The 16,395-nt window shown below is 37.4% G+C and overlaps 1 long non-coding RNA gene across 1 annotated transcript; it reads right to left on the minus strand.

Annotated features, from left to right (window-relative positions):
* Window positions 1-11,172: 11,172 nt before the first annotated feature.
* LOC118486629 lies at window positions 11,173-12,236 on the minus strand. Its single transcript, XR_004879250.1, has 2 exons — window positions 11,847-12,236; window positions 11,173-11,742 (listed from the first exon to the last, which is right to left on the minus strand). It is a non-coding gene; the product is annotated as an uncharacterized LOC118486629 (long non-coding RNA).
* Between the last annotated feature and the right edge of the window lie 4,159 nt (window positions 12,237-16,395).

A 16,395-nucleotide genomic window follows, 5' to 3' on the forward strand; every position in this document is an offset into this window, starting at 1 on the left:
CAAAACTCTGGATGAAGAACGTGTTGACTGATACTTGTACTTGGTTCTACATGTTAAGATACTGCTTGTACTGTGTGATACAATATTGTATATGATTGTCTGATCAACGAAGAGTTGTCAACCCTAATTGAGTTTATATACTTACGTCAAATATGTACAATGTATCCTAGGTCGTGTGTAACGGACTTAGACAATTGTTAAACCCTAGAGCATAGCATACCGAGCAAACCAAGGTGAGTTCACACCCTTACTAAGGCATGGGATTCCCAGGGCACGGGAATTGGGATTGAAGGATTGAGATTGATTAGAACTGTACTTATACTATTACTAGACTACCATACCACTCTCCTCGGTTGTGCAGGACACATACTTATGCTATTCACTGTCCTCGGTTGTGCAGGACACATACTTACCCTCTACGTAGATTTATACTTATTACTATCCTCGGTTGTGAAGGATACCTATACTTATTACTATCCTCGGTTGTGAAGGATACCTATACTTATTACTATCCTCGGTTGTGAAGGATACCTATACTTATTACTATCCTCGGATGTGAAGGATACTTATGCTTATTACTATCCTCGGATGTGAAGGATACTTATGTTTACGAGTAGTCTAGTGGTTATACAACATGGGAAGCCCCCACCAATAGAACGTACTAACGGCCCAGTAGAGCCACCTGTTACAAACGAACTTACTATTACGCATCTACTTTCTGTGAACTCGCTCAACTAGTTGTTGATCCTTTGTTACATGCCTTGCAGGTCGTTAGGTTTATGGAGCTTGCACATGGAGGAGCGGGTCGTTGTGGGCTTGGATCGTGATTATCTTATTAAACACTATTGACATTTCGTACTTAATTATGTTGGGTTTTGGATTATACGCTTCCGCTAAACAATGATAACTTACTTATGTTTTGGAAACACCTTTCATATGGATTTGGTTTGGATTATATTGCAATTACTTTTACTTTATACAATGTTCTATATGATTGGTGGCTTGATCCTGGTCAGTCACGCTCCCAAGCGGTGATACTCCGCAGGTGGATTTTGGGGGTGTGACATAGTATGTCAGAAATAGAAAGTCTTTCAAACAAGATTTCGGGGGTTACCCATATATCCGAGAGATGTTCCCCACGAAATAAGTAAGTTATGATATTTAGGTTTATATCTCGAAAACAATCTACTGAATGAGTAAAAACCTACTGTCATATCCGCAGTTAGATCGTTTATTTCTATCGACTTTCCAATTCTTTAGCGTGCTGTGATAGTCCACTGATGTACTATCATTTCCTCTTCTTCACACCAAAACTCATTTCTGCACTTTTTCTATGTTTTTGGCTTTTTCTGGTTTTATCATGTTTTTGGATTTTTCAAATTTTCGAAATTTCTAAAAAATTTTACTCCCCCTAAAATCAAAAATATGTTTCAGTTTTTGACTTTCAAGGAAAATTTGAAAACAAACTGTACAAATAAAATGACAACTGTTGTGAATTGCTTCAATTCGCCATCCTCTTGGCATAAACAATCAGAACTCCCCCTGACAACAAACTATTTCCCCATTATGATTTCAAAACACTTAAGTTTGTTTTAATCAAAATGGTTTTTCCGGAAAAATAAGTTTTGTTGATTTTCACAAACCACTTGTAGGTTAGGGGTCGGGGATATGTTCATCACTTTGTTTCGTTTCTCATTACAATGAATGAAACCCCTTTTTCAACCACTTGCATGAAAGTTAAATCAAGTTCAACTTAATGACCTTGATTAACCACTTGTAGGAACTCTTGCCAACCAAACGACCAAACGACTTATAGATTAAAATATGACAATTTAAAGTTTTACCACTTGCAGGCTTTTCAAACAAACATATTTCAAGAATGATGCTGATTCCTGCTACACGATTACCAACTTGGGAGCTCCGGCAAGTCAGGATTTTAAGCAAAGAATACAGACACCCAAGCCTAACCAGCTTTGGGTGTGACCTTCTCAGTTTCACTCGGGGTTTGAGCATTCCTTTTTTCTTCATAAAAATCTTTCACCCCTTTGGCGTTACCCTCGACCATTTTCCCAAAAATATTTTTTACTTTGCCATTAAAAACCTTTTCGACATCAAATTCTTTCTTTTCAGAATAGAATTGATTCGAGATCTCCACTTTACCAACCTTCGATTTTAAATTTTCAGCCCGCAATGGTGGAAAGTTGACATCATCCATTGGCGGCACTGAATTTTCTTTTTTAACCTCAACTTGTGGCTCCTCTGACTTTGACGAGTCAGATTCATCACCAGATTTCACATCTGATTTCTTAACAACCCGTGTTTGGTTGTTAAGATTCACCCTTCTTTTGTAAAATCTTTTTGAACATTCACCAACTTCAAATTTTGAATTTTTGAATACTTTGAATTTTTCAGTTGGTGGTTCAGTTTTGTCAACGATTTTTTCTTTGAGTTTAGAAACAACTTCCTGTTTTGTGTTGGTTGCCTTTGGACAATTCCAGGCGATGTGACCAACTTCTTGACATCGGTAACAGGTTCTTGTTTCCTTTTTGTAATTAGCTCCATTCCTTTCAAACTTCTGTTTTTTTGCATGAAATGCTTTGTTCGACTGCTTCCAGAATGAGCTTTTCTTCTCTTCTTCAGAACTTGACCCTGAAACAAATATTGTTTTTGTTTTAGAAATTTTCTCATTTTTATGATTTTCGGGTGAAGTAAAACCTAAACCTTTCTTTTTGAAATTACTGTTATGGTTTGATTTCTTTTGAAAACCAGAATCAGAACTGTAACCTTTTTTCTTGTTCAATCTTTGTTGAACTCTTGAAGTGTATTTTTTAGGTTTTTCAGTAAGATTTACATCTTTTATTTCAGAAATATTAATTTCTGTTAATTTGAAAACCTTTTTAATCTTTTCAACTTGAACACTTCTTATTGGAAATTCATCATCAGAATATAATTTGTCTGAATCATTCAAAGTATATACCATTTTGATTGATTCATCACTCAAATTAGATTTTGATAACAGAAATTCTTTATTGTAAACCCGTATGACCGACGACTTTGGACTGTCAACTGATGAACTGGAACTCTCGGATTCGGATTTTGACTCTGACTCCTCATCTTTATCCAACACCTGATCGACCACTTTCTTTATTAACTCAGACTCATGATCAGTGTCAGACGATGTGAATGTGACGTCAATATTGTCTGGTAAATCATCAGTTGTTTCAGACTTTAACTTTATATTGACTGCCTTTTTTACTTGTTCCTCATTTGGTTTTCTGGGAGAATAACCTTCCCAGATCGGAGGCGGACATTTGTTATAACTAACACTTTGTTTCTTACCAATATCCTTCTCTTTTGGCTTCTCATCTTGAAATGCTTCAAAACCTGCAACAGTTGGATAAATTCTATCAATCAAATAATCAGAAGTTGAATAACTTTGCAACAATCGTCTGATTCTTTCATTTTCTATCTTTTTTGTTTCCAACTCCTGCTTCAACTTTGCACATTCTTCAATATAGTGATTGATAGCCTTCTGCTTAGACATCATCACTGCATTCATCATGGTTAAAGCATCTTCTCTTTCTGAATTTGTCTTTTGCAGACTATTCACCGTTCTGTTCAACACATCATACGATTCTTTCACATATTTTACATCGAACAATAATTTTTCTTTCATCTCGTCGAGTTCACTATACTTTTTGTCTCTTTCTTCACAATGTTTGCAAGATTCCAAACATTTTAGACAAGGTTTTGTGACTTCAACAATCTTTTCAATTTCAACTACCTTCTCAATTTCAACCACCTTCTCAGCAACTTTAACTTCTTCATACTGTTCATGCTTCTCTTCCTGAGCAACATTCTCGCATTTTTTCTTTTTTTGATCTTTTGCTGCTCGCTTCTCCTTTAGTTTCTCCAATCTATCTGCAAAATAAAATTTGAAACTTTCAGGAGATAATTGAGTTTTTCCAATGTTTATTTGTATTTCTTCTTCATCATCACTGTTATCAGTTGATGATTGATCAACGACTGTTGTCTTTTCTGAGCTTTCTTCTGAAGAGACAGATTCTTCATCTTGACTGTTCTCATCATTATCAAACACATTCATCCACTCTTTCATCAAATCTGGTTCTTGAACCATTTGTGCAATGAATGCTCCAAACTTTGAATCAGCCGGAATGTATTTGTCCCAATTAAAACCTTCTGCCACTTTTTCATCATCGTGATTTACGAGATAAGATTTCTTCTTCCCATCTTCAATAGCATTGGATGATGATGATTGTTGAGCAACTTGTTGATATATAGCTTTCCGATAATAATCATTATTCCCGAACGGATTCTGAGCTCCACTTGCTTCTCGATTGGTACATTCCCTCTTGAAATGTTCTTTTTCCCTGCATCGAAAACAAGTAACTTTAGATTTATCAAAACCTAAAGTAAAAAACATTAGCATCGCGGAAATCATCTCTTCCTGTAATCAGCTTAAATTTCTCAGCTCTCCTCAACACTCTCGCTAAACACCATTTAATATCCATAAGCTCTATTTCCTCAACATCGATCTGATCGTAATCCTCTTTTGTCAACATAGGATTTCCGATCCTTCCCGCAACCAAACCCTCATATGATTCTAACACTGTAGCTAGTAATGCCATATGACCTTTAGCGACTTCTTCAGAGAAATTTTGACCATTCTGAAGATGCAACGCGATGTTGCAGTGTAATACATGACCATTACTATTTTTTGAGCTTTGGAACTGATGATTTGAAGTTGAAACATTCGGATTAACATTTGAGTATGAAGAAAAACCACTGTTGCTGATTGGACTTTGATTAACTGATCCGGATGAGTTTTCTGCACTGAAAGCAGTTTGAACCTTCGGACTTGCTTCAACATTCTGAACATTCCCTTTGTAATACATTTTGATGTCTTGTTGACCACTTAGATTATTCATTCTAGCAATCTTTTGTTGTTCAAGATCTTTTCCTTCAAGTTTTTCAATGAACTGAGAAATTGTCAATTTATCATATTCTCTAGTGTTCTTTAAGATCATCAGATATGTACCCCATTCTTTCTGAGGTAAAGCATCAGCTAGTTTGTCAACCCATTCTTCTCGATCTTTGTTTATATCTAACAAAGACATTATGCGCACAAAATGACAATATCTCTCAATCAGTCTTTTTGTAGTTTCACCCTGCAAACTTGTAAACAAATCAAATTCCTTCTTTAATAATGATTTCTTACTCCTAATCATCTCTGTACTCCCCTCAAACTTAATTCGAAGTGCTTCCCAAATCGAACGTGAAGTACCATCGTGTTGAAGTAATATAAAGATGTCTTCCTTCACAGCTTGCTGAAGAAGACTAATCATCATTTTTTTCTGCCTTATACATGTCTCTCTCTTTATTCGACAATTCAGAAATAGTTTTGTTAACTCCCACATCTGTACGAGGCTTAACATACTTTTTCTCAATACATTCCCAAGACCTCAAATGATTTGCTTGAACCCAATTTTCGAACCGGTCTTTCCAACCATAGTATTCTTCAATGCCCATCAACTTTGGAGGTTTCTGTAACGTTCCTTGTGACAACCCTCAAATTTGCATGTAGCCGTACAGTTTATTAATGATAATAAAAGTACTTGATGACTGTGCTGAATCATTTAACTGCTCTTCGATTTCTGTGTTATAGTTACATGTGCGTGTTAGCATACCAGTAGTATACAGAAAGGTTACTAAATAGTCCGGTATATTTTCCTATGTGTTAGGAATTAATTTCGTTACAAAAAGATGCACAAAAGACGCTTTACGGGACAATTAAACGCTTTAACGGAACGATGCGAAACCGAACAACCAGACATTACCCGAGACATGAAAATATTGTTAGAAATATTATTTTATTATTTTAAATTAATTATGGTCACAAAAATTCCCATGCACCATGTAAACATGACATACACCCACTATACTTAAAAATACCCTTAACCTTCTAACCTACTACCTTCTAATTAACAAAAATTTACATTTACCCCCCCCCCCAACCGATTTTTCTGCCATGATTAGTAATAATATATTGTTTGGATTATGTGAAAAGAAAATCTTGGTTTCATTGGCCAAAAATTATTGTTATAATTTCCCTATAAGCTAGATTGCATGTTTCCAAGGTTAGTGATCATTACTACAAAACTTGCACTCCTCCTCCTCTCTCCTCTCTCTATAATTCGGCTCACACACCCCCCTCCCCTCTCTCCACAACTGATTTCCATCACCACCATACTTCATACCTCCATTTTCTTCTCCATCTAGCTCTCTTTCAAGTTGTGAAGATCCTCCATAGAAGTGTGAAGTTGAAGTGCTCTCAAGAAGCCTTGTTCAAGCTTTTCTCACCATCACTCTTCATCATCCTTACACTAAGATTACAACCCTAGCCTTGTGCTAGTAGTAAGTCCCTTCATACTCTTGTTCCACATTGATTCTTGTTACGATTTGTTGAATGTTTGTGACACACACAAAGCTTAAACACTAAAATGTGAACTTAAAATTCTGCCTAAAAACCACATATAAAAAGGTTGTGTGAGGTTGAAATCTGAATGGTTTAGGGTTAGTTAAAACATGATTGAAGTTTTAACATTTGTTCATCAATAAACCATGGTTAGGATCTTCGTTTATGCACTTTTAGTCGCTTCTACAATGCAAACAGCTTGCTGAGTTGGATTTCCAGCCAACTTCAACAGGCTGTAACGGGATCATTCTAAATCGAAAAGTGGATTTTCTAAAGCCTAAAATGAGTGTTTTGGAATAACTAAACAAATGGCACTGGAATCATAATTTTTCGAGACCGTTTACTATTTTTAAAAGATTATTTTTGGACAGCAGCTCAAGCTGCATTTTTATTGCAGAAAAAGTATGTTATTTTCGGAGTCATAACTTAAAACCTGAGTAAAATCAACTCATGGAATTCTTACAGTAGATAGACACCGTTGTCAGGACAACCCTCCAACTAGAATTTCGTCAAACGGACTTACGGTTAATTTTTAGTGAATATTTCCGTAAACTGCAATCAGAAAGTAACAAATCAGATTTGCAGTCGAGAAAATGATTTTCTATAAAATATGGGTAATGAACTGGACTTTGATATTTTTACATAATAAACTTTGGAACATATAGAATCTTCTGTAAAAATTTGAGAATTTTTGGAAAAGGTTAACTATTTTATTAAAATGCTCGAAAACAGTCCAGTTTCGATTAATAAAGCTGAAACGACATAAGTAGTGATTTGCGTGTCTAAATGTCGAGTGGGTTATCCGAGAATGATATAGCATGTTATATGTCAATAAAAGTGTTATGTGCAATGTTGTATGTTGTCTATGAGTGGGGAATAGATGGGAAACTTATATGGGCATGAACCGTTAAAGTGATGCATGTTATGTGATAGATACGTGTAGGGACTTTGTGTTCTATTTGAAATCACTAATAAACTAAGTGATAATTATACTAGGGCGTGATTGACCGACCTTGACTATTAGCTATATTTGAGAATCAAACCGAGCAACCAAGGTGAGTTCACACTCTTTCCAAGGCATGGGGTTCCCGGTGGGTTGGGAATGGGATTGAATGGCTACTCGAACTATCATTACTATTAAACTACTTACTACTGTCCTCGGATTGAAGGGCACGTATGTAAAGCCTACGTACACGACCATAAGACCATCAACTCTATCAATTGAAGTCCCTCATTTATCGACTTAATCGCCGAGGCCTATGGCGAGTGGGTTATTAGTTAATAGCGCTATTAGGTTTAACAAACCTCACACCGTCCCAGTCGGACGGGCGTGTACTAATGGACTATGGGCAAAGGTCAATGCTGATAGACATTGACTTAGGGCACCTCTTACATTTTCGTAGCAGTCGATACGCGTGGTCTAGTAACACATGGGAAGCCCCCACCAACCTTCGCAAACATGTCAGAAAGACCGCGATACGAATTCATACGATACATGATTTACAAAACGAACAAATGATTTACGAAACGAATGCTATAACTAAACAACCAGCTGTGAATTCACTCAACTTTGTTGTTGACTCGTTGTTACATGCCTTACAGGTCGCTAGATGCTTGGAGCTTGCACGAGGAAGGAGTCGTTGTGGTGTACGGACTGTTATGTTCCGTGCTTAATATTTAAATCCTTATGAACTTATTAAACTTGCGTTTTGGACTTTAAACTTATGGACTATGAATTTATATTTTGATATCACGTGTTACGCTTCCGCTGTTTAATTTAAAACTTGGTTAACTGGCTTTTGGTCGCCAATTGTATTGTGGTTGGTTTTATTTACTTAAATACGTTGTTCAATATGATTGGTGGCTCGATCCTGGTCACGTCACGCCTCCAAGCGGTGGTACTACGCATGGTGGATTTTGGGGGTGTGACATTCCTGTTTCATTTTCCATGTTCACACTCTGAGCAATGGTAACAGGAGTACTCGGGGCAGTAGCAAAAGCATTGTAAAACTCTTCTTCCATGTTTCGGTATAATGTTTCACAAACTCAGCTTTCAAACGAAATGGCACTATTCACACGAATTGGATTTGATGCGGAATGGACCTCTTCAAACGAAATGGACCTTTCAAGTGAAATGAACTTCTTCGAACGAAATGGACCTCTTGATGCGAAATGGATGATTTCATACGAAATGGGGTGTTGCTTCAAGCAAAATGGATCTACTTTTCCAATTCGTGCGAAATGGAGTCAAATTTTTCCAAACCGTGCGAAATGGAATGTTCAATTCGTGCGAGATGATGCTGATGTCATCCAATCGGCCATCTTTTTGTCAAATTGAATAGGTTTTAGGTTGATTTTAGGTCTAATTCTTTCAAGGATTCGTTAAAACAGTGTTTCGCATGTTATATGTGAGAATTAGGTCATTTTAACCGTGAAAACTTGTTTAATTTTGAAAACACTTATAAAAGAAGGTGTAGAAATCAGAATTTTGATGAAATCAAGCTGAATTCAGTAAGAACTCTTCCTCCTGAGCTCTGATACCACTTGTAGGATCGTTTGCACGACCAAATGAGTCGTTTAGAAGAGTTTTTGTCCAATACGAAAGGTGGAAACAGACGTATCAGAGTTGAATCAGCTTGATATTGTCACACCCCGAAATTATCAGAGCATGGCGTGACTGGACCGGTATCTTCATTGCACAGCGGAAGCAATTAGCTAAGACTTCTAGAAAATGAACGCCGCTAAGTACTTGAATTCCCATGGGTTCTCCTATTCCAACCGTTCCATAGTTTTGAAAATGCAACCTGAGAAAGAACATGCGAAAAAGTCAACATAAAGTTGAGCGAGTTCATAGTTTGTTTTGAAAAGATTTAAAATAAATCTTTTTGATAACCGGTTTCAAAGTTGTTGAGAAAATACAGTAAAATTATTTTCTTGGCATGATATATGAAAAACTGTGAGTCTAGCCCACAATAGTCTTTGTGCATTGCACGAGAGAGAATGGGCCGAGCCCAAACGCACCTTTGTAAGCAGGATCAGCGCGTCCTCTTACTTAGGTATAATTTGAAAAACTTTACCAAAGTTTGTAAATCCATGTATTTGTGAGTTTCCATCAAATAAATCTTAAAAACATTTGAAAACTTGAGTATCAAAAGCTGGTATGTAAGCGTCTATGAACAGATCATTAATGTTTTGCAAGGACATTAATATATGTGGCGACATAGGAAGCACTCAACCCTAGCGGATTTCCCCCGGTCCACCCGGTTAGAACAACAAAAGCACTACATGGGCCACACAAGGACCCAAGAGTGGGGCTCGCTACACCCGATAGATCTACCACTTTTGCCCTCGGTCTTATACAAGATTAATGGCACTTAAGAGAGATTACTATTCGCTCACCTGATCTAACAGTTCATTCCCTAGCTTAACCATACCCTAGTTAACGTATAATGTGAGAGTTATTCATGTCCTTGGGCCTCTGCCCATGTCCTTGGGCCTTTGCCCACGCCATTCGTGTTATTTAAAACTCATGCATGTTTCGAAAAACACTAATGTTTTTATAAACCGGTATGTTTAGCATAATCTTTTCGTAAACCATCTGAGTTTGTTGAAATCCTGTCGCAAAATGGTTTATAAATATGCGATATTCATTTATCGAAACCATGTGTGATTTTGCAAAACTTGCATGTCTTTCCACCCCCGAAAACATTTTATAAAAATATAAAACAGTAAAAAGTAGGGGTTATGAACTCACCTTGACCTTCCTGTGTAATGCTAGCCTAGCGTGGTTCCGAAGTGTTGTTCCAAGAAAGTGAATTAGCTAGCGTGCATCTATAGTATTCCTAACAGGGAATAACTTATCAGTTTTCTAATTTAAACGTAGTTAAACTACGTGTTCGAGCTCTACAGAATCGTTAACTAAACGATTCTATAAAGGTGTTGTTAGTTTGACTATGAATAATCAGTATTTGATCCCGTTTATAATCGGGATAATACTAAGTCGCGGAAACGACTTAGTTTTCCGAAAGATTTAGGATATATATTTATATATATGAATATAAATACTTACGAAGTCGTCGTGGTTAGAAATACGTAACTCGATAATGGTACGTAATTCGAAACGTCGTATGTTATTCGGTAATATACCGTTGTAGTTCTCGTAGGATTGAAATAAATAAATATATATATATACATACATATATATATTCGAAAACTTTACATTTAAAACGAATATAAATAATTATATTCACTTTACAAGGATTCGGATTCTAAACGTTGGAAAGAAATGTAAATAGTTATATTAATAATATACGACTTCCGAATATTAAACGTTTGAAATAAATAGAAACTTCATACATATTTTATAAAATTATTCCAAGTAACTCGAATTATCGGCTTTTTGAAATAGATATAAATAATTATATTTATTTCGATGAAATAGCGGTTCTTCGTTAACTTGTAACGTCGTAAAAATAAAATGTCTTTTTATTTATTCCATTAGAAAGACTCGGATTTCAACAAGTGCCGTTTAGCAATATAATTATGTTTTGGTTTCAGATTTTTACAAAAATCGGACAGAGTTTCCTCTGTTGTTGGAATAACCCGACAATAAAAAGTCGTCGTATTTTCTTTTCAAAACTCAACCAATAAATCAACAAACACGATATATATATATATATATATATAACTTTTCGCAAATTTTGCAAGAATCGTAAATAAATCTCTAATGTATAAACTTTTGACCGGTCGAGCTCGATTCGCGTAGTAAAAAAAAAGATCTAGAAACTATAACGATCTATACTAATTTCGCGTCGGTAAACTTTACCGGGTCTCGTGTTAACTGTTTGTTGACCCGACAGTTGAGCGTTGACAGCCTGTTGACCCGAGTTAACTGCCGTTGACTACGGTTTACTGTTGCTGACTCAGTTTGACCGAGCTTTGACCACGGTTGACCTGCCTTGACTGTTTGACCAAAGCTCGAAACTTAACCGAGATACGAGCCGAGACCCGAACCTGCTTGTTGACCTGCTGTGACTGTCTTTGACCGAACCGAGTCTCAACCGAGTGAACCGTAACACCCGAATTCCATCCGAGTCCAACCCGAAGCCTAAACCGAGACCAAAACCAAACCGGAATTCTGAACTGTGTGAACCCGAACTTGGTACGAGACTTCAAGAGCTGAATCGTACCCGCCTGAGTCGGAGCTCCGGAACCCACACATCAGCCGGTATCACCCGCATCACAAACTGGACATCATCGATATATTTTTTTAAACAAAAAAAAATACATGAAAGGATCCAAACGGATCTGAGTAAAAAGAGAAATGAAATATACTACTCGGTTCACTCACCGGAGCTTGTCGGACACAACAACGTCGTTGTCATCGAATAGCAGTGGCAAATCATCATCATCATCAGCTACATCTCGTCGCCATCTTCAACATCATCGTCGTCATTGAAGGAATACGGCCGGAGCCGGTCCGACCTGGACATCGAGTGAGAGAGAACGAGAGGGGGGAGGGGTGGTTGTCGGAGCACGTCGACCGGAGAGGTCGTCGGGTAAGCTCGCCGGCCATCGTCGGCTTGCCGGCTCCTCCCTTGGGTCCGCCAGACTTGAAAATGAGAGGATAAGAGAGGGTGTTGGCTGTGGTGTAGGTGTTTGAGGAAGATGGTGTTGAAAGGGCATAAGGTTTTCTCCATTTGTTTTCTGTGAAGAAGATATCGAGAGAGAGGGTTAGAGAGGATAAGGTTGCAGACCAAAAATGAGAGGGTAAAGGGAGTGGTGTGCGTGTGTTTTTGTTTTGAGTTTAGGGTTTTAAGATTTCTCTTTATTGTTATTTTTTTTAACATAGCTGGCAATGCCTCATAATTATTTAGACAACTCCACAAGAAAAGTAATGTAGGAATGGAGGGGCATGTTGCAGCCGTAGGTGGGTCTAGGGGGAGTATTAGTAGTGTAGCTTGTCATAAAGTGATGGTGAGATTAAGGTTGCAACAGTATATAACAATGATGCTCCATGTTTTCTGAATTTATTAATTTGGTAAAAGCAAGTTTGGCTTTTAGTTTTAAACAAAATCATCACCTGTATTATCTCTATCTCTAGAACTTAACTTGGTTTTATAAAATAAAACACAGGATAATTGGGATTATACTACGTATGTGTCAGGTTTGTGTATATATGTGTATGTATATATACACAAAATCTTATACGTACGCGAGTTCCCAACTAGTATGCTCTATATATATAAAACATAGATGCATGATGATTTATACTGATTAAACGAGTCTTATTTAGATGCATAAAAATACAATATATTTTATGCATAAGATAGTTTATGAAACGCTTTCTACTATTTTGATTAAATCAAATCAAAATATACAGAATTTACGAGCGTATGATTTCATGTTGTGTATATAAATAATTATGGTTGTATATAGGACCGTACAAGTTTGAAACTTGGAAGCGTTATAATATGACGCTATATTGAAATCGGTCTTTAACCATTTAATATCGCTCAATATAATAATATAAATCAACAGATAGAATATTCAAGTTTAGAACTTTCCATTTCGTACATCACAAACATCCGTGTAAATTTCAAACGCGCGCTGAATTCCCGAAAAATCGCCAAATCGCGTAACGCCAATCAAGTAGGCGTCCCTAGGTTTTCCAAAAGCCTAATTATGTAAATTTGTGCCTTAAAGACTATTTCTTATCGCCTTAAACGTTTATTAATCGCGTAATTAGAAGCCGTTTGTGACAACCCGAATTCCCGAGGTTAGTATTATCCTATTCCGTGACTCTTTTGTTGTATTTAGATATGTTAAACGCGTTAAACACTTAAAGGATGTTAATCCTTCGACCCTATACCTTTCGACCCTAGGATCAGGATCCTTCGACCGGATCCTTCGACCGGAGTTCAAGTCTTCCGACTACAGATCTTTCGACCACAAGACATAAGATCCTTCGATCCAAGACCCAACCTTTCGACTGGGATCTAACCTTTCGGCCCAGTCCTCCCAACGGGCTTGGCCCATTTCCTGTCTGTTATATTATGAACGTAAATACATGTGGGTCGATTAGATTAACTTCTAAAAACTCTAGTTCCATCGTGTGTGTGTGTGTGACGGCATAGCAGACCCCCCTGCTCGAATGTCTCATTCTGTAATTAAGATTCCGGTTAGTGAATCCTTACTATGTCATTCATTGTTTGTGAATCTTGTCCATGTGCTAGCATGATCAACGAAATAGTAAGTGTACGTGTAACGTAGGGATTTTATGGTTAGATATTCCTGTTGAGAAATCGGTATGTTAATGAAACGGATATGATTGTTTATGATGTTAAATTGACTGCCATGGTATACGTTCTAGATAATAACCATGCGATAGTATTCTGGCCGAATCGGATGTGATGCTTGATTGTTCTTGATGTTCATAAATCGGTTTCATGTTGTTAAGTCCATATGGTTATTCAAGGATTTGAGAATATTGTTCATGTTGATTTGAATTAGGGTTCTTATGGGATAGATTGAACTAGCCTTGTTTGATCTATATGTTACTAATTGGTTTGTTAATATTGTGTTAATTGAAAACTGTAACTAAGGAAACGGTTAAATTGGTCAATCGAATTAATGGGTGATTGTAACAAATTCTGCTTAAATTATGGAAACAACATAACTGTTTGACCGAAGGATAACTGATATGTCGAAAGATAACACTTTGTCGAAAGATAACACTTTGCCGAAAGATAACACTATGTCGAAAGATAACACTTTGTCGAAAGATAACTGATATGACGAAAGATAACACATGAACCGAAAGATAACTGTTGTGTCGAAAGATAACAGTTGGGCCGAAAGATAATGAGGGGTTATGAACATACTTTGAAGGATGGAATTTATGCTTGATTAATTGATATGTCATGTCTAGTGATGAATGTTAACACTGTATTCGTGTACACTAGCTGATGATTTAATGTGAAATGATACATGTGTGCTCGTATGCAAACTGATTGTTATGTGTAACTATCATAGGGCTTGGTAAATCACTGTTGTGAAACGAGTAATTAATTCTACCGAGCAAACCAAGGTGAGTTCACTACATTCGAGCATGTGTCCCAGTGGTTGGGGACAGTCAGTGGGTATCCCATAGGGGGGATAAGTCTTTGGGTAAAAACGGGTATATTGGTTAATATTCTCACCTATCATCTTTTGTAAGTCCCTCATCGGGTATTAGTTAGTAGCGCTACTTAGGTTTGGCACCCTCACCCCGTGCCTGTAGAGGACGGAGGTGAACTAATGACCCAGTCTGGCCCAGTACTAGATAGGAGTACGTGGGAAGGGCAGTCGTGTATTTCAGGAGCCGTCATTGTTCGGAATTGAGATATTAACAATATTACTTGCATTGGTTATTGAACTGGTTTACATACAACGGGTAACAAACGTTTTCTAAAACTGTGAACTCGCCAGCTTTGTCTGATACACGTGTTACATGCTCGCAGGTCCTTAGGTATCATAGATTTGGGGAAACTTGCTATCTGGGAGTGCTGGAGTGGTCATGGATCGAGGCTCTTAGATTAAATTACATTTGATACATTGGTCTTAAGCATTATTATGAAACAATTGCTAAACAACTTATTACATGCTTCCGCTACACAACTTTTGAGAATTAATATCATGTTGACAACTTATTTTGGTAAATTAATATCATGGCTTATTTAAATATTTATCATTGGTTCAATGTGATTGGTGGCTCGAACTCTGATGCGTAACGCGCCTCGTAAGGTTTCCGCAGGTGAAATTTTGGGGGTGTTACAGTTGGTATCAGAGCCACTGGTTATAGTGAACTAGGTTTTAAAACGTTTTATAAAACCAGACTATAACCGAACAACTTCGAAAATCGATCATGACACTCAGCTCCAGATTGCAAGGTTCGTTTCTCTCTCACTTTATACATTACTTGTTTAACAGTCACACACTCACAACGTATATGAGCTGAAACAATTCGCACCATAGTGACTTGTTAGCGTGACCCCACACATCAAACTCATGCGAGCCATAGACCTATGATATCATCTGCTGTGTTGTTTGAACGGGGAGGGAAACTTTGAGCGCGAACTAAGAAGCACTGAGATAAGCATGCAAATTGCCTTATTATTATGGGTGCACACTTAATAATAACGCGGGGTGCATGCAAGTCCCAGTGAGACTTATCGAGCGTGAGGAGGGTTCTGCCCTACTATGTGTGAACTTGGTAGTACGTGAATATCAGTATGATACTTGAATCTCATCTCATTTCGACTTCTAAATCGGTTTATTCCCAACTATAGAAACATGAGTGAACGAGGACACGGACGTGGCAACATCACCATGACTCAGGCTGAGTTGAATGACCTAATCAACACCCTCGTGGCTGAGGCTTTAGCGGCCTATCAAGCTGGTACGGAATGTACCAAGTATTCTTACCCTCATATTGTGTACACGGCTTTTCACTTCTACGATGCGAGTCCCAGCGAGGCTTAACAAGTGAAAAAGGGGTTCCGCTCTGTTATTTGATTAATGTGGCACACAACAACCTATAGGAGGCATAGAGTGACTCTTACCTGAACACAAACTTTTTGAAACACGAACTTTTCACTTCTCATCGAACTTTTACGAATCTTGATGTTAACAAACGTTACCTGAACACTCATCAGAACGCCTAGCAAATTGTGTAGAATGTTAGGTGCTTGTACGAACATCCCTGAGTTGGATGGGATAGCGTCGAATGAATGGGTATTACCTCCCTCACTTATCTTCATTTGTTTGAACCTAACACACTAACGCCCTCAATCTCGAAGTGCGATCACTTTTGCAACACTCTTGAAACACACTGGGAATAATTCGAATCACTTACTGAA

Source organism: Helianthus annuus, chromosome 14, assembly GCF_002127325.2.
Source record: "Helianthus annuus cultivar XRQ/B chromosome 14, HanXRQr2.0-SUNRISE, whole genome shotgun sequence".
Lineage (NCBI taxonomy): Eukaryota > Viridiplantae > Streptophyta > Magnoliopsida > Asterales > Asteraceae > Helianthus > Helianthus annuus.